Here is a 25,180-nt window from a genome sequence, read left to right as displayed (position 1 = left end):
AGAGTCCTGGCTATGACTCTGCTCTAAGCCGTGTACAAGTCTTAACTCATTCAGCCCCCAGGAGCTCTCCAATTCCCCTTCCACGACAGCAGCACGGCACGATGAAATCCTTGCCCAAGGTTGCCCGGTTAGTAAGTGTCAGAGGCGGGATCCAAACACAGGAAATCGTACTCTACGGTCTGCGCTCTTGATACTGAAAAAGTGGATGACCCTGTACGATTCGACATGAGTAAAACGAACAGGACAGGGATGACCACTCTCCAAGCACCAAAGGTTATAGCACGGAAAGAAAGCCACTGCCTTGGGGGGACTTGGCATGTCTTCAAGGCGCAGTCCTGGGGATGAATTAGACGCTGAGGGTTAGTGGCTCAGTTCGCGGGCACCCAGCATACACGTGCAGTGATGATGCAACCACCGCCCACACAAGCGCCGACCTGGCCTTCTCAGGCCCCGGACCACACACGCAGCGCATGCCTCCTGACCCCCGCCCCCGCCAATGCAGTACTGGGAGGGGTGACGTTCCCGGGGGCCACCGCCTTCTCCGAAGTCAGCCGTGTGCCTGAGAAGTCACCTCTGCAAAGCGGTGACCTTAAAGCGATATGCCACACACCAATGGGCACAAGGTCATGCACACACGTACCGAATCCCTCGCTGCCTGTGGACTGGGTCCAAGGTTTGATACTCACAGAGAGCTTGCCCTTGTATATTCTATGTCAAAAAACCGAATATACAAAGGGCAACCTCGCTTTAAGTACCAAACAATAGCATTGGGCAGGTCCATCGCTACCGTTCACAGAGCTGGCCTCGTCTCCTGGGAAACATCCTAGGGAGGGGGTGGGGGATGCAGGATCCGGAGACCAGGGGGCAAACGCCTCCTGCCAGGTGTGTGCCCACTGGTCTGCTCTCCATCCCACTAGGCTGGGGAGGGGCAGAAGCCAGGGCTCCTTCACTGAAATCAGCTTCATTTCCAGGAATCACTCCAAATTAGGACTTGTTCCTGAAGCGGAGATCAACCTCACGACCTTCAAGAGTGTGCCCAGAGCTCAGCCAGCCTCTCACTTTCCACAGAACAACGCTGGGGGTGGAGCCAGCCTGGACACCTCCTCCAGGAAGTTCTCCTGATAACGCACTGAGGGCAAGGGGATTGGGCGAATTTACATCGCAGATAACGCAAAGGCCCTGTGGTCACCCTCATACCTCCCACAGGGGTGTGGACATCAATGTCCTGTTCTAGCACCAGCCTCCTCCCCACACCCCTTACCCCCGGAGGTTGGCATTACGCCCAGGAAGCCATGCTAGGAAAGAGCTGACACTGAAAAGGAGTCAAACGCCACGTACCACAAGGAAATGGAGACAGCAGACCACGAGCGCTTCCCCACAGCGGCCTCTGCCCCCCCAGGAGGCCCCTATGGAAGAAGAAGAAACTGAAGGCTACCGGCCAGCAGGTGACCTAACTCATCCCCTGGGTGAGGTGCCCACCTCTCGCAGATGACATTCCCTCTCCTTGACATCGGCTGCTGCAGTCCCCTTCCCCAGGGCTGGCCTCAGGGCCTGAGGACCCCCAGGGCGGTCAGGCTGTGCCAAGTGGACGGTCATGTGGCCCAAGAAATGTCTCCACAAACGCAGAACCAGAGCCCTCGTCTTCCGGCCATCGTCCTAGAGATGAACAGAATGCAGGAAGGTCAGAGGACTAGAGAACAAACATCGAGACAAAACCACTTCCTTCTGACCTTCAGCATCCACATACCTGGCCCAGGGCGATGGCTCCCACGGCTCTTGCCCAGAGCCGGGCAGTTCCCGTGGAGGACACTGTCTCCAGGAGGGACTGGAGCCACAGATCACTAACAGAAATAGTTCTTACAGATTCAGCTCAGGGACCTTGAGCAGGAGGGTGTCCTCCCGAACACTGAAGAGGAGCATTGATGAGCAAATCTCAGCCTCTTCTCCCCATGTGGGTGCCACCTCCAGGAAGCCCTCCAGGATGGACTTGCAGGGGTTGGTCAAGCTTGCTTGGAACCATCGTAAATAAAGCCAGAGCCCTGTGGTCCACCGTCACTCATGCGTTACCCTTGAAAGGGTCTGACATCAAGGTCTCTCTCCTGAGCTTGACATTGTATCGGGAAGCCTCCAGGGTATGATTTGGTAGTGACAAAGGGCAGGTCCACGCACGAATCATCTTTAAAAAAGCAAACCGCCATTAAAGTCAGTGCAGACAATAGACAGCATGCACAGAAGGCCACCCCTGTCCCCTGCCAGCATGGCATAGCCTCCGGGGAGTCCCCCAGAGGAGGACCTGGGGCTCGTATCACAGCCGAGGCCCACGTCAGGGCCTGGAAAGCTAGGACATACCTGAGAGGGGCTGAGAACAGTGTCTCTGTCCTGAAGATGGAGCTGGGTCCAAGCCGCCTTCCCGGTCAGAGTTTGATACGCAAATAAGAGTCTCCCTCTGTATATTCGCCATTAATAAAGTGAACATACAAAGGGTATCCTCTCTTCAAGTACCAAAGAGCAGCTCCAGTGAGGACCACGCCGCACCTTCCCCAGAGGGGGCTTCACCTCCTGCGGGGCCTGAGACCAAGGGGGAGGGGCCGGTGACAACACTGACCCTGTACACTGTGACCCAGCCCTGGGATGGGCTGTACTTCCCAGCATCTCTCCAAGATAGGACTGTCTCCCAAAGACAGGGGGATCCTGTATGACTCGACAGCAAGTGTCAGCTGGCTGACATTCCTTCAGAGCCTGCAAAACCGCCCTCTGCCCAAAGCCTTTCCCTCCAGGACGTCCCCCTGGTGACAGGTCGGCTGCTGCGGTTAGAAGACACAATAGCATGCATCGTTAAGGGAAAACAGCAAAAGAGAAAACCAACACATTCCATGATCCACCCCTATCCACAAACCGTACAGCAGCATTAAGACCAGTGTCCCTCCCCCTGAACTTGGCATTGTGTCCAAAAAGCCACTTGAGCTATTACTCAAAAGCACTTGACTAGAGCAAGATTCACCGAAGGAAAATAGAGTCCCCATGGGCCAAGTCTATCTAATGAAACAGATAAGGACATCAGTAACCCCAGCATCCTCCCATCACAATTGGCAATGATGCCAAGAGGAGGACTAAAGACCAAGAGAGCACGGGGGCTTATGGTCCCACGGCAAGTCCCACAAAACATGGTGCTCTGGGGCTACCCCATTCCCTTACTCTGGACTGGCAACGGCACCCATTCCCTCCTTCAAATGGAAGTTAAGACCTGGAAGTCAGCCCAAGGATGGCCTGGGTGAGGAGAGTGGGTAGACCAGATGACCCAAGGATGAACCAGACACTGGCTTGTTGCTGACCCTCCTTTCTCATATCTGGGAGCTACACTGGCATAATGTCTGGGGAGAGAGGCCAGAGTAACAGTTCACGGGTGCTTCATCAATACACTAAACAGGCCCACCAAGGAAGGCAGCACGTTCTAAACAGAAAAGCCTCTGAAAAGGAAACCACTGCATCCTCTCCAAAGCCATCATCTGTTCCAGAAAGTTCTCGGGAGGATGCAGGGGACGGGGGGGGCGAGAGACCAGGTCACAAACAGTAAGAGAGAGGCACATGCCCCGTGGTCAACCATGCATTTGCCTACCCTGCGGCGGCTCTGGCCTCTGATGCCCCCAGAGGCCAGCCTCGTCTCCAGGAAGTCTTCCCAGGCAGGCATTTGCTCCTCGGAGAGAACTTGCCCTTTGTATATTCATTACAAAGGATGCAAACACAGGAAGGATAATCTCTCTTCAAGTAGCAAACAACACCACTGGTGGGAAAGCCACTCTCATGGTGACAGAGTTGGCCTCAGCTCCAGCAGTGAGCCTAAGATAAACAGATTGGATATTGCAGGGTTAGCGAGCAGGCCACACACGGCTGCATGCAGAGTTCCCGCCCGTGGGTGAATCACGCATCCCTTCCTTCCGTATGCCCAGAAATGGTACCCCCGCCAGTGCCTCTTCCTAACACGGACAGCCTACCCAGGTAACCTCTAAGATTACTGCAGAAGAGGGGATTCTGGAAAATGCAGTATAAACATGGTGAACATACAGAGAACAAAATTCATTCAAGGTCAGTGAAGTAATCCCGAGAGTACAGCCTCAAGACAACACAACCAGGCCGAGGGTAAGTCAGCCAGACCGCACATCTCACACAAAGCACAGGACACCCCCGCACCACCTCTTCTTTGATGGCGAAGTCACATCCTCGGAGGTTTCCAAGCAGCATTTGATACTGAAAACGTGGATTTTCCTCTATGATTAATCATAAATAATGTACTCATAGAAGGAGAATCTACCTTTTAAATACCAAAGAAGGATTCTGTCCAGGAGAACTCGAATCTGTGCTTGAGTCATCAAACATGAAAGTCACATCTGGCGGACAAGCCTCCACGGATAAGCAGACGGCAGGCCCACAACGTAAACTTCACTGGGTGGGCTGCTTGGCCAGAAATGGCTCCTGAGTGTGGAAGACCCCCCCGGCAACCGTCCTTAACTAAGACACGGCATGCTGCCCACCCACCATCTTTCTGCCTGCCAGGCCCAGGGGGCCGGGAGCAAGGCTGGCCCTCCAGTCTCTTCCAGAAATATTTCCAAAGCAGCATTTGATACTGAAAACATGGATTTTCCTCTATGATTATCTATGAATCACGTAAACATAGAAGGAATATCCACCTTTTAAATACCAAAGAGAGATGGAGTTCTGGAAAGGACCAATGTGCCCAATTCACCAAAAGTGGAAGCAAGACGGCCAGGGAAGCCGCGTGCGGTCCCGTGGCAGAGCTGCGGCCACACGCCATGGCCTCCTTGGCCGGTGGGCTCCTCAGCGAGAGGGGGCTTCTAAAGGTGATGGTCGGCAGACACGTGGCACCAACGGAGCACGTGTTCCGCGGCCCACCATCTTTCCACTCACCCGGGTCGGGGGCTCAGCCTTGCCTCACACCCCTGCCTGCCGTGTCAGTCCCGACAATGTCTCCAAAGCAGCATCTGATACTGAAAATGTGGATTTTCCTCTATGATTAACCATCAAACATGTAATCATAGAAGGAAAACCTACCTTTTAAATACCAAAGAGGATGAATCCTGGGAAGCATGACCCCAGGCACAATCGATCCGAAATTAGAGTCATGGCTCACAGCAAAGACTGCTGAGCTGCTCTGGAGAAACGGGACCCCAGCCTCTCCCCGTAGCGGGCAGCTCGGCGGGAAGGGTCTCCCCAAGACAAGCGGGTGGTCCACAGACATATGGCGCGAATGGATCACATGTGCTGGGGTCCACCGACTTCCACTTACCCTGGAGGGGCTCAGCCCCACCTGGCTTCCCTGATGGAGAGTTCAGTCCAGGAAAGTTTCCAAGCAGCATTTGATACTGAAAACGTGGAATTTCCTCTATGTTTAACCATAAATAACATAAACATAGAAGGAATATCCACCTTTTAAATACCAAAGAAGGATTTAGTCCCGGAAAGCGTGAACCTGAGCACAAATCCATCAAAGATAAAGGTAACACAGGACAGGTAACTAGGCGCAGCCACAGCGGCGAGCTCGGGGAGGCCACCTGTCCCATCACGAAGGGAGAAAGGGGCTGGGGTCCACCTTCCAATCACTCCCTCCGTGTGTGTGTGTGAGTGTGTGTATGAGAGTGTGAGTGTGTGTGTGAGTGCGTATGTGAGAGTGTGTGTGAGTGTGTGTGTGAGAGTGTGTGTGTGTGAGTGTGTGTGTGTGTGAGTGTGTGTTGTGTGAGTGTGTATGTGAGTGTGTGTGTGTGAGTGTGTGTTGTGTGTGAGAGTGTGTGTATGAGAGTGTGAGTGTGTGTGAGTGTGTGTGTGAGAGAGTGTGTGTTGTGTGAGTGTGTATGTGAGTGTGTGTTGTGTGAGTGTGTATGTGAGTGTGTGTGTGAGAGTGTGTGTTGTGTGAGTGTGTATGTGAGTGTGTGTGAGTGTGAGTGTGTGTGTGAGTGTGTGTATGTGAGTGTGTGAGTGTGTGTGATGGGGGGGCGTTAACCTTCCTCTCTCTTCCCTGAGGGGGGATTCTGTGTGCAGAAATGTTTTAAAAGCACCTTTAGATACTGAAAATGTGGATTTTCCTCTATGCTTAACCGTAAATCCTGTAAACATAGGAGGAACATCCACTCTTTGAATATCAAACGTCGAGCAGCGCTGGGGAGCACAAGCCACAGCACGCGTCGGCCAGAATGAAAACAAGGCTGGGCAGCCGAGCCCTTCCCGAGCTCCATGAAGGAACCACGACGTCAGACCCCAGCCTCTCGGGCTCCTGATGATGGGCCTGATCCAGAGGCACGTGGCTTGGGGTCTACCCTAATGTCACTCCCCTGCTGAGGGTAACCCTGACGTCTCCTCCCCGATGGGGCCTGGGAAAGCAGGGTCTCATTCTGGAAAAGTGGATGTACTTCAAAAAGTCACCATAAATAAAGCAAATACAGTTGGAATAACCATCCTTTAAGTTCCAAAAAAGATCGTAGAAAGAAAGAGCAAAATCCTATGAAGTTCCTAAAGTCAAGCCCAACTCCATGGAGCCCTCCTGAGGCACCCGATGACACAGGGCATAGGAAAGTGTGCAGGACAGTCAAGCAGCCTTTCGCATACCTTGGAGGGATGAGGACACCAAAGAACCTTCCAGAAAGCGAGACTTGTGTTTGGAAGGTCCCAATGGGCAGGAGTGGATAAGTCGGCAGGATAGGCTGTTGGGTATATTAGACAAATAGATCACAAACAATATCTCTTCAAATGCAACCAAGAGGCAGCAAAGCATGGTGTTCACCAGCCGCCACCACCCCCACTAAAAAAATTGCACAACTTCCAGAAAAATCATTTTTCAGGTGGATTGGGGGATACAGGGACTTACCGGAATAGGTGCTGTGAATTCCTGAAAGCGCGCCTCCAAAAGCAAACAATAAATCAGCAATAATCCCAGACTCAGTCCCTGTTCTGCAAGGTTGCCATCACCTCCACGAGGTCCTCCTAAACACAGATTCAGTATTGAAGAAAAACGGGCCAATCGGCATTCTTCGGAAACAAAGCACACGTTCTTTGGTTGACCCTCTGTTCATATTCCACAAAGAGGCACCCAACTCCAGTATTGCTTTTCTCAAGTTGGAATTGGTTCAAAAAAGCCTTGACCTGAAAAAGCAGTGTCTGTCACAAGGGTGAGTCAGGCACTCCTCCTAGAGATGAATGGATCCCAAGGCGGGTAGACCAGGTCACCCCCATCATCTGCAGAGCCACAGCCCCTCCCCTGCAGCTGAGACTTGCTGAGGAAGCAATCCTGATCCCCCAAAGTCCCCCCAAGCATCATTTGTCATAAATAAAGCAAACACACGGGGACCAGTGTTTTTCATGCACCATCGAGAGCTATGCCACGCCGTCCAGGTTGGTGCTTGCTCCGTGAAGCCTTGTCCAGAATAAGTGAGACACATGGCTGGTTAGGGGATCAGAGGGTCTAAGTCTGGGGCCAACATCGTTCATGTACCCAGGAGTGGTTCTAACAAGCACGGCCATGAACGAGAAGGGCATGCTATCAAGGAATAATTCCCAGTTGGGTTTTTTTTAAAAAACTGAACGGTAGGCAGCCAGGTGAGATTTGGGACAGATGTAGTGACTAGCTAAGGAACTCCTCTTCAAGTACCCTGGGAAAGCAATGTCAGCCTACCTGTTGTCTCTTCCAAGAAGCTGGCGTCACACCGTAAGTGTCCCGCTAAAGCTAGAATGCCAGCTGGGGTACCAAGGGCCTGCGAGCTGAGAACCGTGTCTACTCACTGCTTCGCTTAACCCCCTCCCTCTTCTGTTACCCCCACTTCCTCCTGGAATGACCTTCCCGGAGAGCTCTCCTTGAATAAACCACTTGCCCACAAATCTTGACGAACCCCCTCCAAGCTTAAGACAGAAGTACGTGTCAATAACAGCAGTCTGGCCCCCAGGAAAACCACAGAAACGTAAGTCAGAGACAATTAGATGAGATAAGATACAGGGACATTTGGAGAGAGTGTAACGACCTCGTGGTCTCTTCCCGTTAAGCATTTGGAAATTGTAACTTTCCCAAGAAGGCTGGTATTTTCCCTTCAAAAAGTTATTATTAAAGTTATTTTATTTTACATGAGAATAAGTTATGTACTGAAACATCAGTACACTTGCCATATAGTCATAAAAATCCCCATATCGGGGCTTCCCTGGTGGCGCAGTGGTTAAGAGTCCGCCTGCCGATGCAGGGGACACGGGTTCGTGCCCTGGTCCAGGAAGGTCCCACATGTCGCGAAGCGGCTGGGCCCGTGAGCCATGGCCGCTGAGCCTGCGCGTCCGGAGCCTGCGCTCCGCAACGGGAGAGGCCACAACAGTGAGAGGCCCGCGTACCGCAAAAAAAAAAAAAAAAAAAATTCCTATATCATCTCATCTTTATCATTATAATTTGTTCAGTGTATGTCCCGTGGTTCATCTGTTCTTTCAGAGGTTAAGCTTTGGAAACCAAGGAACTGGATGGTGTATATTTCAGGATTCTTCTTAAAATCTGAAAACCGTGTTAAACAAGTTTTTGTTCACATTTATTGGTCAGTTGTTTCAAAGAAATCGGTGTTACACAACCTCATTTTTCACATTGATAGATCTACCTTAAGAAGCAGGGTGATAGGGTGATTCATTCAATAAATTCTTAACTCGCAAAATCAAATCAACAAAAGAGGAACACTCGTCATCTGGTCAACCATCTGTTCACTTGCCCCCCGAGAGGGGCTGGCACCTCCCCCCTCCCCTCCCCCCACCCGAACATGACCCCGCGCGCAGCGAGTCCTTCGAGAAGGCATTTGATGAAGAAAAGAGATCAACCGTGCAATATCTGCTGCAAATAAAGCAAATACATCACGGACAACCTCCTTTCGAGCATCTCAGACCAGCTTCTGCGACACGCTTCTCCTCCAGCCGCCAGGGCGTCCTGCAAAGGAAGTGGACGGCGAGGGCTCATGCACAGAGGACAGACGCTGGCAAAGTCCTCACGCTCCCCCCGAGGCTTCCTGTGACATACCTGGGTGTGCAGGTAGGAGTGGGCCTCCCCGACGTCAGCTGCAGGAGGCTGAGGGCCTGCACGGTGGGAAAAGAGGCTCAGTTCTGAAAGCAGTACCTTGCATGTCTCCTCGGGCATAGGACAAAGGCATCGGGCAACTGTCCACATTCCACAGGCGACTCAGAACCAGAATCCCCTCCAGGAGGTCCTCTGGGCTGTGGAGACGCTAGGGCCCTGGGGCCGGGTGGGATGTGTCCGACCCAGGATGCCCAGCTCGGTTCAGAAACCCCGGCAAGTACTCCCGCATCTGGACCTTCCCGTCATCCAGAAGGGTGGTACTACACTCAGTAAAACAGGTTGGACAGCCTGTCTCGACGGACCTCAGATGACAGCTGCTTCTTCTCCCAAGGTGTTTTTGCCCCCATGAAGGTCTCTGAAGGAGGACAGGCCCCCGAGGATGGGTGGGGCAGGAGCCAACCGTTACACAGGCATCCGCTGAGGCCAGCATTGCCCGAGTGCCACCCATGGGGCTTGCCGTCAACGTCTCTTCACGGAAGTCAGTGCTGGGCTTCAGTGACGGGGTATGATACTCAAATAGAAGTGCACCCGTATTTTTCGTCATAAATAAAGCGAAGAAACACGGATAACCTCTTTTCTAGTACCAAAACATAGCACCGAGAGTGACCCCAAGGCCTCTGGTCCCAGCTGGCAGAGTTCCAGAAACTCCTCCTAGGGAAGACAGATGCTGAGCGTTAGGGGACCGGGTGACCAGGACTGCCACCGGAACACTCTCTAGACAGCAACCGGCCACTTACCCTACGGAGCCGCCGACACCGAGAGCCCCAGCTCCAACGGCCTCTCCTCCACGTTGGATTTGATACTGAAAAGAGGTTGGCCAAGCCTGATTCGTCACAAAGAAAACGAATTCACCTGGGAAAGCCTCTCTTCAAGTACCACAGAACAGAACGGTCTGTGGAGCCCCACGGCACCTCCTACAGGAAGACGGCCTCGAGATGGATGGAGCGCAGAGGCCAAAAGACTGGACAGCAGCGTCTTTCAGGAGGCATGTCCACGTGCTGGTCCCGATCGGGGGCTGACACCAATGTCCCTTCTCTGGCATCTGGGAGCACATCCCTCCGGCACTGGACTGGAACCTGGAAAGAGGCGGGCTGGGCAGAATTAGTCCCCAAAAAATGGCTGCCCTGGGAACACCGTTCTCCCAGAACCACAGGGACCGCCACCCTCCACTACAGCAGGTGTCCCCGATCAACTCCACTATGCATGTGTGGGTGACAGTCCAATCACAGCTCACAGCCAGGCACCTGGGCACCAGGCACCTCCACCTCTGGAGAGATCCGGTGGGTCGCTTCCATCGTCCCCGTGCTTTTGCTGTCACTACTGCTATTTAGTTGTATTATTTTGGGGGCGGGCTGCTCTCCTCTGAACCCCTCTCAAATGCTGGGGGAAATCCTTAGCAATAGAACCTGGAAACATGTTTCCCCAGCCTCCCTTGCAGCGGGGAGTGGACATATGATCAAGGCCTCGCCATCCGTGCCCGTTTTTAGAGGCAGGCATTGCCTGCGTTCGGACCGAGGACGGCTGCACACAGTGGACAAGGGGCAATCCTCCACTGACATACCCAGAGAGGCAGTGACACCAAAGTTCCTTCAGGGCCAGGGAGCTCCTCACGGTGAGATTTGATACCGAAAAAGAAGTGCACCATGTTTGTTTCGTCACGTATCAAGCGAAAAGAACATGGGCAACTTCTTTTCAGGTGCCAGAGGTCAGCAGTGATGGGCAGGCGCTGTGCTCACTGTCAGTGGTCCACCTGTGTGGAAGGGATACTGAGTGTCAGGGCGCAGTGGCCAGACCGTGGCCAACACCGTGTGTCCAACGTGTGCTCGAAAGCAATGGGGCATCTGCTCACCCTGGAGGAGGCAGATGGCACTCCTCGCCTGCAGCGTCTGGGAAGCCCTCGCAGGTGACGCTGACACAGAGCAGAGGCAGACTGCGCAGCCGTCATCATGGATAAAGCAAACCAACCCAGCCTCCCTCTGCTTCAGGATTCCAGGAAGAGCTCACGGGCAGAATTCAATAATCAAGGCAGATGGATTCCAGACCGTTTGCCATCAGCTCCACAAAAGGTTGAGAGAGGGCATCGTTTCAGAGGAAATGGGATGGTCTTGGACCCTGAAAGAAAATCTCTGTGAATCAGGGGTTCCGGTAAGGCATCCTCCTGAGAGATGGGAAACCGCGGACCTCGAATTAGGTGAGACAAGCCACCGCAGCAGCATCTGCGGTCCTTGGGCCATCCCTCCGTGCTCCTGGCGTGGTTCTGACTCCAGTGTCCCCTCCTTACAGGCACGCCTGGTTCCTCTGAGACGTGGTTTAGTTCTATAATGCCGGCCATTCAATATGACGTGACAAATACAGCAAACCCACCACAGAGAGCCACAGAACAGCAGGGGCGAGGAAATGATGTCTTCTCCAAAGTCACTGTCACTGTCAGGAAGCCCTCCAGGGAGAAGGGGACCCTGGGGGTGAAGGAGGCAGGGGAGACGCTCTGGGGTCCACCGTCCTTCAGGTCTCCTGGAGAGGGGCCCATGTCAATGGCCCTTCCCTGGACACAAAACACATTAATCAGGCATTATTTGTCATCCATAAATTAAACCACGAGGACAACACTTCTGAAGTACAAACAAACACAGTAAATCCACAAGATAAAGTCACTTTTCACCAAGAACCCACCTTGGGATATTGAAGACAGCTGAACCAAGGACACATAGAACTGAAAAGAAGTACAGGTTTTCCAATCACCACGGCACTGTGGTATCACTGTTTCTATCCCAAGTAAGATAAAACCCAACTCAAACTGGCTTAAACAATAAAGGGATTTATATGCTTTATATAACTGATAGGCTTATACAACTGAAAAGTGCTGAGGCAGGGCAAGCTTCAGGCAGGGTTTGATCCAGGGGCTCAAACAATGTCTCCCAGGTCCTTTCCTTTCTAACGACCCAATATGCCTTTTGTGGTACAGGTTTCCTCCTCTGAGTCTGCATAACATCCGCATGCACAGTCCCAGGCACTCTCCTCTTGCTCTTTAAATAGTTGTAGGAGCTTCAAGGCTCACACTATCATCACATCACAAGGCTGAAGGGAACATAGATGGTCTACTCTGGCAGCTCTCACAGCGAAGGGAAAGATAGTTCCTTTCCCAGAAGCCTCAGCAAACATCTTGCATCTCATTGACTCAGTGGAGTTAAGGGCCCATTTTTGAACCAATCACAGCATCAAAGGGGGAGGGATAAAGCGACTCACTAAGCCCTGGGCTGGTGTGTGTGTGTGTGTGTGTGTGTGTGTGTGTGTGTGTAGGGTGGTGGGGGAGGTTCAACCCAAGCCGAGCCACGTAGCAGACATGAGAGAAATCAGGGGACGTTGGGGAAGGGAAAAGCCGCAGGGTGGCAAAAATCTTGACCACAGTCCACTACTAGTGCCCACATGCCTTGCCTGAAGTTGGCACCAGAACCAAGAAGTCTTCGAGGCAGAATTGGATACTGAAAAAGAAGTGCACCGCGAATGTTTCGTCACATATAAAGCGAAAAAGACACGGGCAACTTCTCCTTAAGTACCACAGGTCAGAATCGTCCAGCAGCTCTGCTTCGCGGTAGTGTCACTTCGGCGGACTTCCTGAGAGCAAACGGGTCCTGCTAGCCCACCAGGCAACATGTCTTCATGACACGGGTGCCAGAAGGGATGTTTCATGATTGTCAAAACACAGACGATGGCTCATGGACAACACTGCCTCAAAGTAAAGGGAATGACCCTGACTATTACCGTTGCTGACCGCCTCAGCTTGCGGAAGTGTTCCCACGGCAGACAGGACACTGGAGGTTAATGAGCTACGGATGAACAATGAAACACAAGTTTTTGGTGGCCCATGTGGACGGCTGATCAACTGGCTCCACACCCTCTCCATAACCTCCTCGTGGGTGGTGTGAACCTCCCACCCCTTGCCTTTGGGCTTAGCCGTGTGACTTGCTTTGGCCAATGAGACACGGATAGAAATGTGCCAGTTCCAAGTTTCAGCCTTAAGCAGCCTCTGGGTTTCCACTTACTTTCTGTTGCCCCTGCCATCACTGTGAGACCAATGTGCTGGCCAGCCCAAGAGGAGGGTGACAGATGTCGAGTCCCACCTTCACCCCCCAGAGTAGGCCTCATCTCCGGAAGTCGACCTAAGGATGGAAAGGATATCTGGGATTAGTCGACCAAGAGACACACATGCTAAGCTGAACGTATGTTCTCAAGTGAAACATCCATATCCACACCTTCATTGATGGTGACTCCAAAACCCCTTCTCTGAAGTTGGTGTCACGTCCAGAATGCATCTGAAGCAGGATTTGACACTGGTGAGCAACTGGTCCATTTGGGTCCTCCTGAGTCAAGCAAAGCTGGACAAGCGACACAGAGATGGGTGATGACAGCAAAGCCTCCTTCCCCAAGTCACGATCACGGACTTGAAATCCGCCCGAGGAGAGGCTGTATTCTAGGCGATAACGACCCAGAAGGTCGCATCAAAACCTCTCTGTGAGGACAGTCCCCCATCCACGCACTCACCCGTAGTGGTACAGACACCAATGGCCCTGCCTGGAACTGGGCTTCACGTCCAGGAAATCCTTCAGGATGGAATTTACTACTGAAAAGAGACGAGCCGTGTGCTATTCATCTTATACATGACAAGCTCATCAGGCAGCCTCTCTTCAGACCCCACAGGAGAGAGTTGACATCACAAGCACAGATGCTCCCCACATTAGTACTATTGCGCGTGTGCACACACACACACACACACACACACACACACACACACACACCGTCCTGAGGACAGACTGGACCCCTGAAGCAGGTACTACACACATCCTGCATTCAACCTGTGCTGTGCGGTGGGCCTCCCTGGTGTGGCCACTGACACCAAGGCCTCCTCCCTGACATCTTCTGTGCAGGTTAACCGTCCTCCTGGAGGATTTGACTGAGAAGAGATTATTCATTGACAACGGCTTCTATTTATTTTTAAAAGGCGGGGGTGGGGGGTGCCAAGGGGCAGCCCTTCTCTCAATACGGCAGATTCACACTGGCTCCAAGTTCTCCTACACCTTTTCCAAAGTCGCCACGTGCACCAAGATGTCATCCCACAGATGGACTGGGTGCTGATGGATAGTCAAACGGGTGACCTACATCGTAAATGAAGTGCACGTCACCGGTCTACCATCCTTTCAGCTACCCTGGAGACCGGCTGGTGTGTCCAGAAAGCCATCCGAGCAGGACCTCACCCTGAAGAGCTACCACCCGCCACCACGAGGCATCAAACAGCTGCAACGCACAGGGAGCAACCTCCCTCCACCACAGAAACATGGGCCCTTCTCCAAACTGGCTTCCCTTCCAGAAGCTGTCCTTGGAGGGCTGGGTCCTGCCGGCCGCCCTCCACCCCACTCTGCGACACACAACACACAATCCGCCTTCCTCGCACCTACTCAGAGTGCAGCCACGCCCCTTCCCTGAAGGCTGCAGCAGGAACAGGAAGTGCCCCCAGGGTGGGATTTGATACTAAAAAAGAGGTTTCCCGTGTATGTTTCATCATAAATAAAGAGAAGACAACACGGACAACCTCTCCTTCGAGTATCAAGGATTAGCACTGATCAAAGAAAACAAAAACAAAATTGCTGAATCTTCAGCGTCGTTGGTGTCGCCTCTGGGAAGTTATCCCAAGTCTACGTGGCCCTGGGTAGACCAGATGTCACGTGTCATATGCGAGTGGAGAGTCTGAATGGAGTGTCCTGGGTTGGTTTCTGGAGGTCAGCCAGGAAAACCTTTAAGACCTGATACTGAAAAGAGGTCACTTGTGAAATATTTTCCACCAGTACAGAGAACATTTAGTTACACCACTCTCCAGGAATTGGAGCTTTCCTGATGGGGGAACCATAGTCTCTCTGGAAGTCCATCAGGCCTCAGCAGGAAGTACCCGAGCAATGGTCTGCATCCCAAGGTCAATGCATCAGGAGAGAATCCACAAATAAACCCCGCATTTTGTGGTCAAGAGGCAGGTGATGTGGTCCGCAGTGGACTGACACCCAGGCCCCTGCATGGAATTGGCTATAGGTCCAAGTAATCTTCCAGGTGAGCTGTGGTTGGTTCTAAAGACAGATGCATGGTATCAGGTTAGTCGTAAGTCAAGTGAGCGCCAAGGTAGGGTAGGGACAGCTGGGAACAGGGCCAGGCCTCCATCCTCCAGATGAAACACTACTTAACCCCTGCTGCTGCCTTCCACTTGGTTCAGTAGAATTAAGGGAGAAAAACGATTTTCATTTCTGGAAGTCAGTTCACCAAATGTTTGTGCCAAATCTGGACTGGTTTTTCTGTTTGGCTGCAAAATGCCTTTGACCATAATTTTTTTCACTGTAGGGAGAACACTGATCTCTTCAGACTCTTTATCATTTCTGTGGGGATGCAGGCCCACCCTAACAGGCATGGAGAGATAGGAGTCAAAAATCAAGGAAAAGAAAAGTCCAGGTTTTCTCTTACAAAGTTGTGCAATTGTGCCCTCCCTTGTCTCTGAAGCTGGCCTCTAGAACAGAGGACAGAGAGGGTCATGGGCCATGCAGCCTCCCTCCACCCTGACAGTCTGCCTCTGACCCCTGCCTAGCCACCGGAGTGCCCAGCCTGCAAGAATGTAGCAGCCACCTGCCCTGGATCCATCAGAGGTGATGGCACGTCCCCACTGCCCCATTTCCTCATCTTTCTCTCTCTTTTCCCTCGGGGCTCTTTCCGGGTGGAAGGAATGCGGTTTGGGCATCATCTAAGAGGAAAGATTGGTCGTGCTGCATGTGAAAGATCACGGCTGCCACCGCAACTGTTCTGACCCTCATCAAACTAAGTGGGGTTGAAGTAGAAAGACCTGGGCCTCTTCAAGAACCCGGTGCCCCTTCCCCAAATGCCACGACAAAGCCCAGAACTGAGTCACGGCCTATTGCCATCGAAACAAACGCACTACCAACAGCCTACCTCTGTGCCCCCGCTTTAGAGCCGGCCAAGAACCACTTCCTTTCCCAGAGGTTGGCGTCGCCTCCATGAAGTCCTCCTGAAAAGGATGGGGTAAGAAGCATCAGTGTCAGACACACCATACAGATCAAGGGAAGCAGACGTCTCAGCTCACTCACCCTGGACTGGAGCTGACAACTTCTGTCTCATTCAGGAAGTCTTCCAAGCTGGTATTTGATATTGAAGAGTGGTCGGTGGGAACGATCTGTCATAAAAGATCGAGTACACCAAAGGAAACCTCTCCTTAGTACCGCAAAGAAGAACCACCTACAGACAGCTTCTTCCCTAACAGCAGCATCGCCTCCTAAGGATGAATAGATACTATGGTAAGTGAACCAGGTGTGTCCCTGGTAAAGCACATGGCCTGTGGCCAGCTCTCTGCTTATTTCTCTTGACCCAGGGTTGATGATAAAGCCCTTTCCCCTAAACTGGCATATATCAAACATTCCTCCAGATTTAAAATAAGCCCACTCCAGAATTCCTGTTGGAAATAAACAGGTCCTACCACCGACCAATTCTAGAGACCCCCGAGGCTTCATCTTGATCTCAGAACTGGCTTTTCTCCCCAAAGGTGTCATTATGTCTAGGACATCTTTTCAGAATAAACCAGAGGCTGAGGGGCAGTGGTCCAGGGCACCTACATTGTCCAGGGCATGCTCTCTGTGCCACAGGCATTCACCAACGTGGGTTGGGCTAAGTCCAAGACAAATGCAGCCACAGGTAACCTACCTGCATGTTCCAGGCATGGAGCTGTCTTGGGGACCACAGTCTTCCTCCAGGTAGGCACCCCCTTGGGAAGTACTCCTAAGAATGGATAAGATATTGATGGTTAGTGGAACAGATGATTAAAGTCAGAAATATGGGACAGGCTTTGTGGGCAACCATTAATTCGTGTCCGCAGCGCCCCTTCCTGGAAGCTGAGATCTGTGCCAGAAGGCCTCTAAGGTGGGATCTGATACTGGAAAAAAGGTTAACCAGGTGTGTTTCGTCCTCATGAAAGAAACAGAGACCTAGAAAACCTGTCCTCAGGTACCACCAATTACGCCGATACAGTCGCCACTGGGTCTTCCCCAGACTTGACAGTCAGTCCTGGAAGCCCTGTTAGTACGGACTGGACGCGGATGGTTAGCAGAACAGGCGACATGAGTCATGAATACAAGGTGTCGTGGCCGGCCACTTATTTCTGTCCACTGGGCGGAAGCTGACAGTAACATCTGTCCCTGAAGCTGAGGTCTGGACCAGAAGGCCTTCAAGATGGGATTTGATACTGGAAAAGAGGTTAACCAGGTGTGTTTCGTCCTCATTAAAGAAACAGAAACCCAGAAAACCTCTCTTCAGGTACCACGGATGAACACTGACCAGAACACCAGTGATTCTTCCCCAGACTCGACATTCAATCCTGGACGTCCTGTTAGTATGGAATTGGATACCGCAGTGGTTGAAGTGCTGGTGTAAGCCACTGGATGAATGCATGCGGTCCGTGACCCATCCGTCCGAGTACCCCAGCGGAGCAGACCCCGACGGCATCCTCAACATCCTGACATTGGCATCGTGGCCAGAGGGTGTTGAGGCTATAGAGACGCTGCTCATAAAAGCTGTCCCATTTTTGGTTCACTCCCCGCCCCACAGGGCAAACTTTTCTCAGTTATCATAGAGACACGGATGCCCCACGCCAAGGCGGGCTCCCCCAAAGGTCCTCCCAAGGACTCCCTGGATATGGAGGTGTGGTGGCCCAAGTGACCTGGGTCATAAAGAAAGTGCACACACGCTGGCCAGTGGGTCACTTGAGTACTTTGGGGTGGTGCAGACAGCATGCCCCTCCCCCTGAATTTGGATGGCCTCACACCTCGGAAGCCCCCAAAGAAAGATCCTACTGCAAACAAGTCCAAGTTTGCAGTATCTGGGTAGCGAACGCCTCGAGGATGCTCTCTTCCAGGTCTAGTGGAGCCCGGCCGGCCCTGCTTTATCGTCTCCTTCCCCAGAGTTGGCACTGCTTCCGGAAGTTCTCCAAGGGGGGATTAGATACTGAGGGTTAGTGGACCAGGTCACAAACGGCACAAATAAAGCGTGTGCTCTCTGGTCAACCATCTCATGTACCCAGGCACGTGTTGAGGCCACTCTGCTCGTCCACAAGTTAGCCCTGCCCTTGAAGCCGCCAAGCCAGCGCCGTTTGCTGGGAATAAGGCTGCCACCCGTGAGTTATCGTCACACACAAGACAAACGCATCACAAACAAACCCTGCCGAGCTGCACGGAGCGCAGACCTAGTGTCCCCACCCCGCCGTTGATGTTAGCTCCAGGAAAGCTTGCAAGGCGGGATTAGATACTGCAAAGAGGTCGACCGTGTAATGTGCGCCATAAAGAAAGCGAACGCGCCACGGACCACCTCTCTCCAAGTACCAAGCAGCAGCAGTACTGACACCAGGGCAGTGGCTCTTCCTCAAAGCTGAGATCACCTCCTGGGAGTCTTCCAAGGCGAGATGTGATATTGAGAAGAAGTAGACCATGTGTCCTACGTCATAAATAAAGCGTACACACCATGGTCAACCGCGTCTTCAAATACCAGGAAGTGACGCCAACCCCGCCTCTCTTCCCTTCCTCTGGGATCACCTCCAGGGAGCCCTAGCAGTCTGCATCATGAGTCATCAGCCATCAGCAAGGGTGGCAACGACCACAAACCCATGCCCACTGCTGCTACCACCTCCAGGGTGCCCTGTAAGGCTGGGACTGAGTGCCGAGTGTTGGCTGGGGGGATAAAGCACGTGATCTGTGCTGGATGGCGTCTACCTCACAGGCCCTGCTCCCAAGTTGGCATGGCCTCCAGGAAGTCCCCTCAGGCTGACTGATGCTGAGAATTAGTGGACCATGTGACATACGTCATAAACATCACGTACGTTTTATGGTCGACCATCTCTCCACATACAGGGGAATGGAGCTGAAGCCAGACCAGTGCGTCTCCCACGAAGTTGGCTTTGCCTCTGGGAAGCCCTCTGCGACAGAATTTGATATTGAGAAGACGTGGACCACATTACATACGACACAGAGACAGCGCATGTTCTATGGTCAACCATCTTTTCAGGTACCGTGGGAAGGGCTGATGTCGGACCCGGCATCTCTTTCCTCTCCTTAGCATCACCTTCCGGAAGCCCTCTGAGGCTAGAGGCAGTATTGAGAAGAGGCCACCATGCAATGTTTGCTAGAGGCGTGGTGGACGTGGCACAGAGAAACCCCTCAAGGACCCAGAGTGGAGATGACGCCAGGACGAGCGCTATGCCTGACACTCAACATGGCCTACAGGAAGCCCCCAGGGTGCAGTGGCTGTTATGAAAAGGTGGACCGAGTCACATGCGTTGTAAGTAAGGCATATGAAGCGTGGTCAACTCCTAGGAAGTATCTCAAAGCGGTCCTGGTGCCAGAACCAGGAGACCTATGAGGCTGGATATCTGGAGACCTATGAGGCTGACTATCTGATACTGAAATGAAGCAGACCACGTTACATACGCTGTTGATCAAACCCATGCAGTGCGGTTGAACCCTTTCCAGGTACCGTGAGGTCGGCGCTGACGCCAGAACCAGGGCTCGGACTCTACTGTCAGACTGGCAGCATCTTCCGCCAAGTTCTCCAAGGCTGGGTTGGAGGGAGGGGAGGAAGCGGGCCCACGGACCATACATCGTCTGTGAGCATATGTGGCCCATCAGATCTTCATGGAGGAGCAATGTTGAGTCCAGAGCCAGGGCGTCTTCCCCGAGAAGACTAAACTTGATATGGAAAAAAGATAGACTGTACACGCACCATCAGTGAAAAATACGGGTCAGTGTGTCTTCAAGTACCTGGTGTGGCATCGTCTCGCGGGCACCCGTGTCCACCTCTACACGGGCACTCGGTCCTGGAGCCATCTGACGATAGCTTTGAGGCTGATGAGAGGCAGAACGTGGAACAACAGCCCTCCTTCGTGAACATTCGCGGTGCCAACCACCACTTCTTCAAGTACTATGGGGGGGGGGTGCACCAAGGTGGAAACAGGACACCTTCCTAGAAGTTATCATTGTCCTAGGGAAGCCCTTAGAGGCTGCATTTGACACTGAGGAGAAGACTGTCGCAAGCATTAACAGATTAAGTACACATCTAACAGTCTACCATTCCACCAAGTACCACGGAGCAGGGAGGACGCTGAGACCAGTGTCACTTCTCTAACTTCAGGCTGTCTCCAGGACGGTTTGGATGGCTGGGCTGGATACCAAGAAGCGGTTTACCGTCCCACATACATATTCAAAATGTATGTGGGACGGTAAACCATTTCTTCAAGTACCGCACGATGGCAGTGATGGCTGGAAGAAGGCTCGCGTCTGCAAAGTTGCCTCTGGGGACCTCTTCAAGGCTGTATTTGATGCTGAGAAGAAGCAGGTCATGGTGTCACACTAAACAAGAGTCGCGAAGTCAACCATGTCATTGAACGCCAGAGAGCAGCACTGATCCCAGAAAGAGAATCAAGATCTCCTCCCCAGAGACGGTGAGATTTCCCGAGGCAGAACTTGATATAAGAAGAGTGAGAGTATGTCATTTCGCACCATGCAGAAAAGAACATGTCATACAGAAAACCATCTCTTCGAGTGTCACGGAGAGGCCTGATGCTGGGTCCAAGGGCGCCTCCCTGAAGACGACGTCACTTCTGGGAGCCTCGAGGATGGATTTGATACTGAGGGTTAGTGGACCGTGTTACATACGTCACAGATAAAGCGTACGCTATACGGTCTACTATCTCTCCAAGTACCACACAGGGATGCCGAGGACAGAGGCTGAGGACACGTCCAGAAAGCCTTCCAGAGCTGGAGGGAATCAGAAGGCAGGTCGAGTACAACACATGCATCATGCGACAAGCACACACAGGCTAGGAGTCTTGTCTCCACTGTCAGGAGTTGACGCAGACGCTTGAACTGGTGGCTTATCCCCAAAGCTGGCAACTCCTCCAGGAAGCCCTCCAAGGCTGAAAGTCCCACTGAGCGGAAGTGGACGATGTTCTGGATTTCATCATTCCAGAAATACCGATCAACGTGCCTACTAGGTGCCAGGCACCATGTTGGATCTGAGGGAACGGGTAGGTGGGCGTGGTGGGAGGGTGGACATGGCATGTGGCTAACAGGACTGTGTGGGGGAGGGTGGAGAGCAAAATGAGAACTAGAAGATGGCGTGTGCACCACCGAAGAGAACACCTGTCTAGTTATCCCGAGCAGGCCAAGCAAATAGCCTCGGGGCACGTGAAGCCCAGGTCATGAGCACTCGTTTCGAGCGTTAAAAAAAATAACTGTGCCACAAGGAAAGACTGACGGCCGTCTCTGCCTCAATGCCAGGGGCATTTCCAGGAGGTCCTCTCAGGCCAGATGGGATCTGAGCAGTAACCACCGTGCCATCTTCATAAACCAGGTGGCTGTCGTTTTGGTCAATGGATTCCCTAAAGTCTGAACCTCCATCTCATCCCCAGTCTTGGCACTGCCTCCAGAAAACCTCTGACACTGAATTTAATATTGATCAGAGGTGGACCTTCGTACAAACATAGGAACTTCAACACAGGGGAATATCTCTTCAATACCACACAGTGTGATGGAGGCTGGGCTGGTGGGTCTCCCTGACGGTGGTGTCGGTTCCATGAAGCCCTCCAAAGCTGGCCAGGCTACTGGGAAGTGGTGGGTCACGTCACACAAATCTTTCCTCGTGCATATGCCACACGGCAGCCATCTCTTCAAGGACCATGGCTGAGGCTGGAACCGGTGTCTCTCCCCAAAGCTGCATCACCTCCAGGAAAGCCCCCAGGGGCTGCATTTAATAGGCCTTGTTGTAAGACTCGGACATCAAACATGGGCCCCGGGGATTACCGTGGAGCAGGGCCGCAGCTAAACCCAGTGTCCTCTTCCCTCACGTTGGCAACACCTCCGGGGTGCCCTCCGAGGATGGATTGGATACTGAGAGTTAGTGGACCATGTTACATAGGTCAAAAATCATAAAGCCTACGTTCCATAGTCTACCATCTCTGCAGGAACCATGGAGTGGTGCTGACCCCAGAGCCAGGGCTTGTCCCTGAAGTTGGTGTCGCTTCCAGGCTTCCAGAAAACTTTCTGAGGCCTGATTTGGCACTGGGAAGCAGGCACGTAATGAACATAAACTGCTCCCCTCAAGTCTGGGGTAGCATTTCTGATAGGGAACACGTGCTTCTACCCTGAAGCAGCATCTCCCCTAGGAAGGCCATGCCAACTTGGAAAGACCGAGAAGCAAACCATGCAATGTTGAGCGTGCTTTGGCCATTACACGGTCAACTGTTTCTTAGTCACAGTGAAGGGCAGTGGTTTGCTCTGCATGGCAGAATGGGAAATTCTAAGAGCAGAGCTCATATGTGAAAGGGGGGCCTCGACTTCTGGGTAACAACCTGCCTGAGCTCACCCAAGCTCTGAAAGTCCTCGCCACACGCCACATGCCCTTGTAGACTCAAACCACAGAGCTGAGTGGGCAGTGGGTACTTCCAGATCCTGCTCAACACCTCCACTTCCTCCCAGAGGTCTTCCTTGGGTCTCTCCATCCCCTCTCATAGCCCAGCTGTCAATACCATCACCCCGCATGAATGGGAGGCACGGCCGTGAGGTCAGTTAGTCTCCAAGGAAAGGGCAAGAGCCTGGGCGGCATGGTGGGGGGCATGGCTGTCCTCCGACGTCTCGAACCCCACTGCATGGCACTCCCCTGCTCCCAATCCATATGTTGAACAACAAACTCCACAGAACAGCATTCAAGGCTTCAGCCTTTGTCTCCGTCCTCTTCCCTGATCCCTGAGCTCTGACACTACCTTCCAGCTCCAAGCTTTGCATCCCCGACCCTCCACAGCACCCTGATCACGTCTTTCCCCCAGCTCCATCACACCTTCCATGTGGTGACTCAGAGAAAGAAGCTCATATTTATAAAAAAAACAAACAAACCCATGAGGTGCTGGAGCTGTGAATAAAAATGGTCTCTGTCCTCCTGGAGCTTCTAGCCTTGCAGGGGAGACTCACATGGAAATAATTATTGCAGAGCATTGATTTCAAAATTAAAAGGGGCCAAAATGTTGTGAAGGAGCAGGGAGCATATAAGAAGAAGATCTGATGAATCAGGAGGAGTTTCTCAGAAGAAGTTTAAAATAAAAGATGAAGTATGAGGAAACTAAGCTAGGAAGAGAGGGGACAAGAGTGGACAGTGCAGGGTTGAAGCAGAGGAATGGATGGAGCACGGACCATAGAGAGGGCTCATGGACCAGACAGGTAGAGCGTGAGCCAGATGGAACACAGAATGGATGGAGCATGGACCAGACAGATGGCTCATGGACCAGATGGAGCATGCCAGATAAATGGCTCATAGACCAGCTAGGTGGCTCAGAGACCAGACAGGTAGAGCGTGAGCCAGATGGAACACAGAATGGATGGAGCATGGACCAGACAAATGGCTCGTGGACCAGATGGAGCATGGACTAGATAAATGGCTCATGGACCAGATAGGTGGCTCATGGACCAGACAGGTAGAGCATGAACCAGATGGAACACAGAATGGATGGAGCATGGACAAGACAGATGGCTCATGGACCAGATGGAGCATGGACCAGATAAATGGCTCATGGACCAGATAGGTGGCTCGTGGACCAGACAGGTAGAGCGTGAGCCAGATGGAACACAGAATGGATGGAGCATGGACCAGACAGATGGCTCATGGACCAGATGGAGCATGGACCAGATAAATGGCTCATGGACCAGATAGGTGGCTCAGGGACCAGACAGGTGGAGCATGGTCTGGATGGAGCATGGTAAGCAAAAGAGCATCTATGTGAATGGTACATGGAGAGCCAGAAATGTGCCAGAAATGATGCCGAGGAGCTAGGTGGGGACTAGATCATTCAGAGCTTTACAGCAAAGGTTAATGATTACAAATTTTATCCTTAAGCCAAGCGAAAGCTCTTATTAGTTGATAAGGGACTTGAGTTTTACATTTTTACATCTCTTGCTGATATGAAGAGAAAGCGCTGGGGGAAAAAGTGGAGGCAGGGAGAAAGAGTATAGGGTCTAAAAGAAGAGAGTTGCGCCCTGGACAGGGTAGGAGTCATGGAAATGCAGGAAAGTGGGCATGTTTGGAAATAGAAGGAAGGGCATAGCAGACTTGGTAAGGTCCCAGATGTGGATGAGGAATGTGGAGCAGTAAGACAACACGAAGAATCTGTGCAAGTGTTTGGAACAGACATCAGGAGGGGGTGGCACCTGCCTCTGAGCTGGGGAGCATCTGATGAAGAATGAGCGTTGGTGGGGGAATGGGAGTTTAGTTCTGAGTGCTCTGAGTTCGAAGCACTGGTGAGAAATCCTAGCGGAGATGCTGAGTCAGCAATCTGATGGAGGTCGCTGGTGATCCTAATGAAAGCACTTCCAGGGGAAAGATAAGGTGAGAAGTCAAATTAAAATGAGATACAGAGACTACCAAGAGGGTGGTAGCTGGATGGAGGAGATGGATTCCTGTGATTTTTCAGACTCAAAGGACAGCAGTGTGGTAGGGGCCAATGGGAAGGCTGCAGGGTTGGGGAGGGCTGTGTGAGACTCCTGAGAAGCTGGAGGGACGGAGCCCAAGCTTGGCGGTGGGGGGGGGGGGGGTTGCTGCTGGCCCAGCGGCAGGTCACTTCCTCCCTGGTCCTAGGGAAAGAGAAGCCAGTAGGCGAGGAAGATGGTAGGAAGCTGCGGGGGTTCATTTGGATGGCTTTTATTTTCCCTGTGTCTGTGATGGGAGAGGAACTCAACGCTGCCGCTCCTTGGTATGGGAGCTCCTCTGATGCAGGAAGGGGGTCACCGACCTCGGTGTTGCATCTCCAGTGCCCAGCACCAGATATTCCACAGAGTAGTGGGCAAGGAAAGAACAGACAACTCTGAATAGCAGAGGTGGACCCTGAAAGTACCCTCGTCCTCCTGGATAAAGTGACATGCATCCCTACTAGCCTCCTGGATCTCTAGAGACGTGGGTGAGCTCACTTTCCCCACCCAGCCTCCTGACCCCAGATGGCTGGTGGCTGGTGGCCCT

This window comes from Globicephala melas, chromosome 2, assembly GCF_963455315.2.
Source record: "Globicephala melas chromosome 2, mGloMel1.2, whole genome shotgun sequence".
Lineage (NCBI taxonomy): Eukaryota > Metazoa > Chordata > Mammalia > Artiodactyla > Delphinidae > Globicephala > Globicephala melas.
This window is presented reverse-complemented; position numbering follows the sequence as displayed.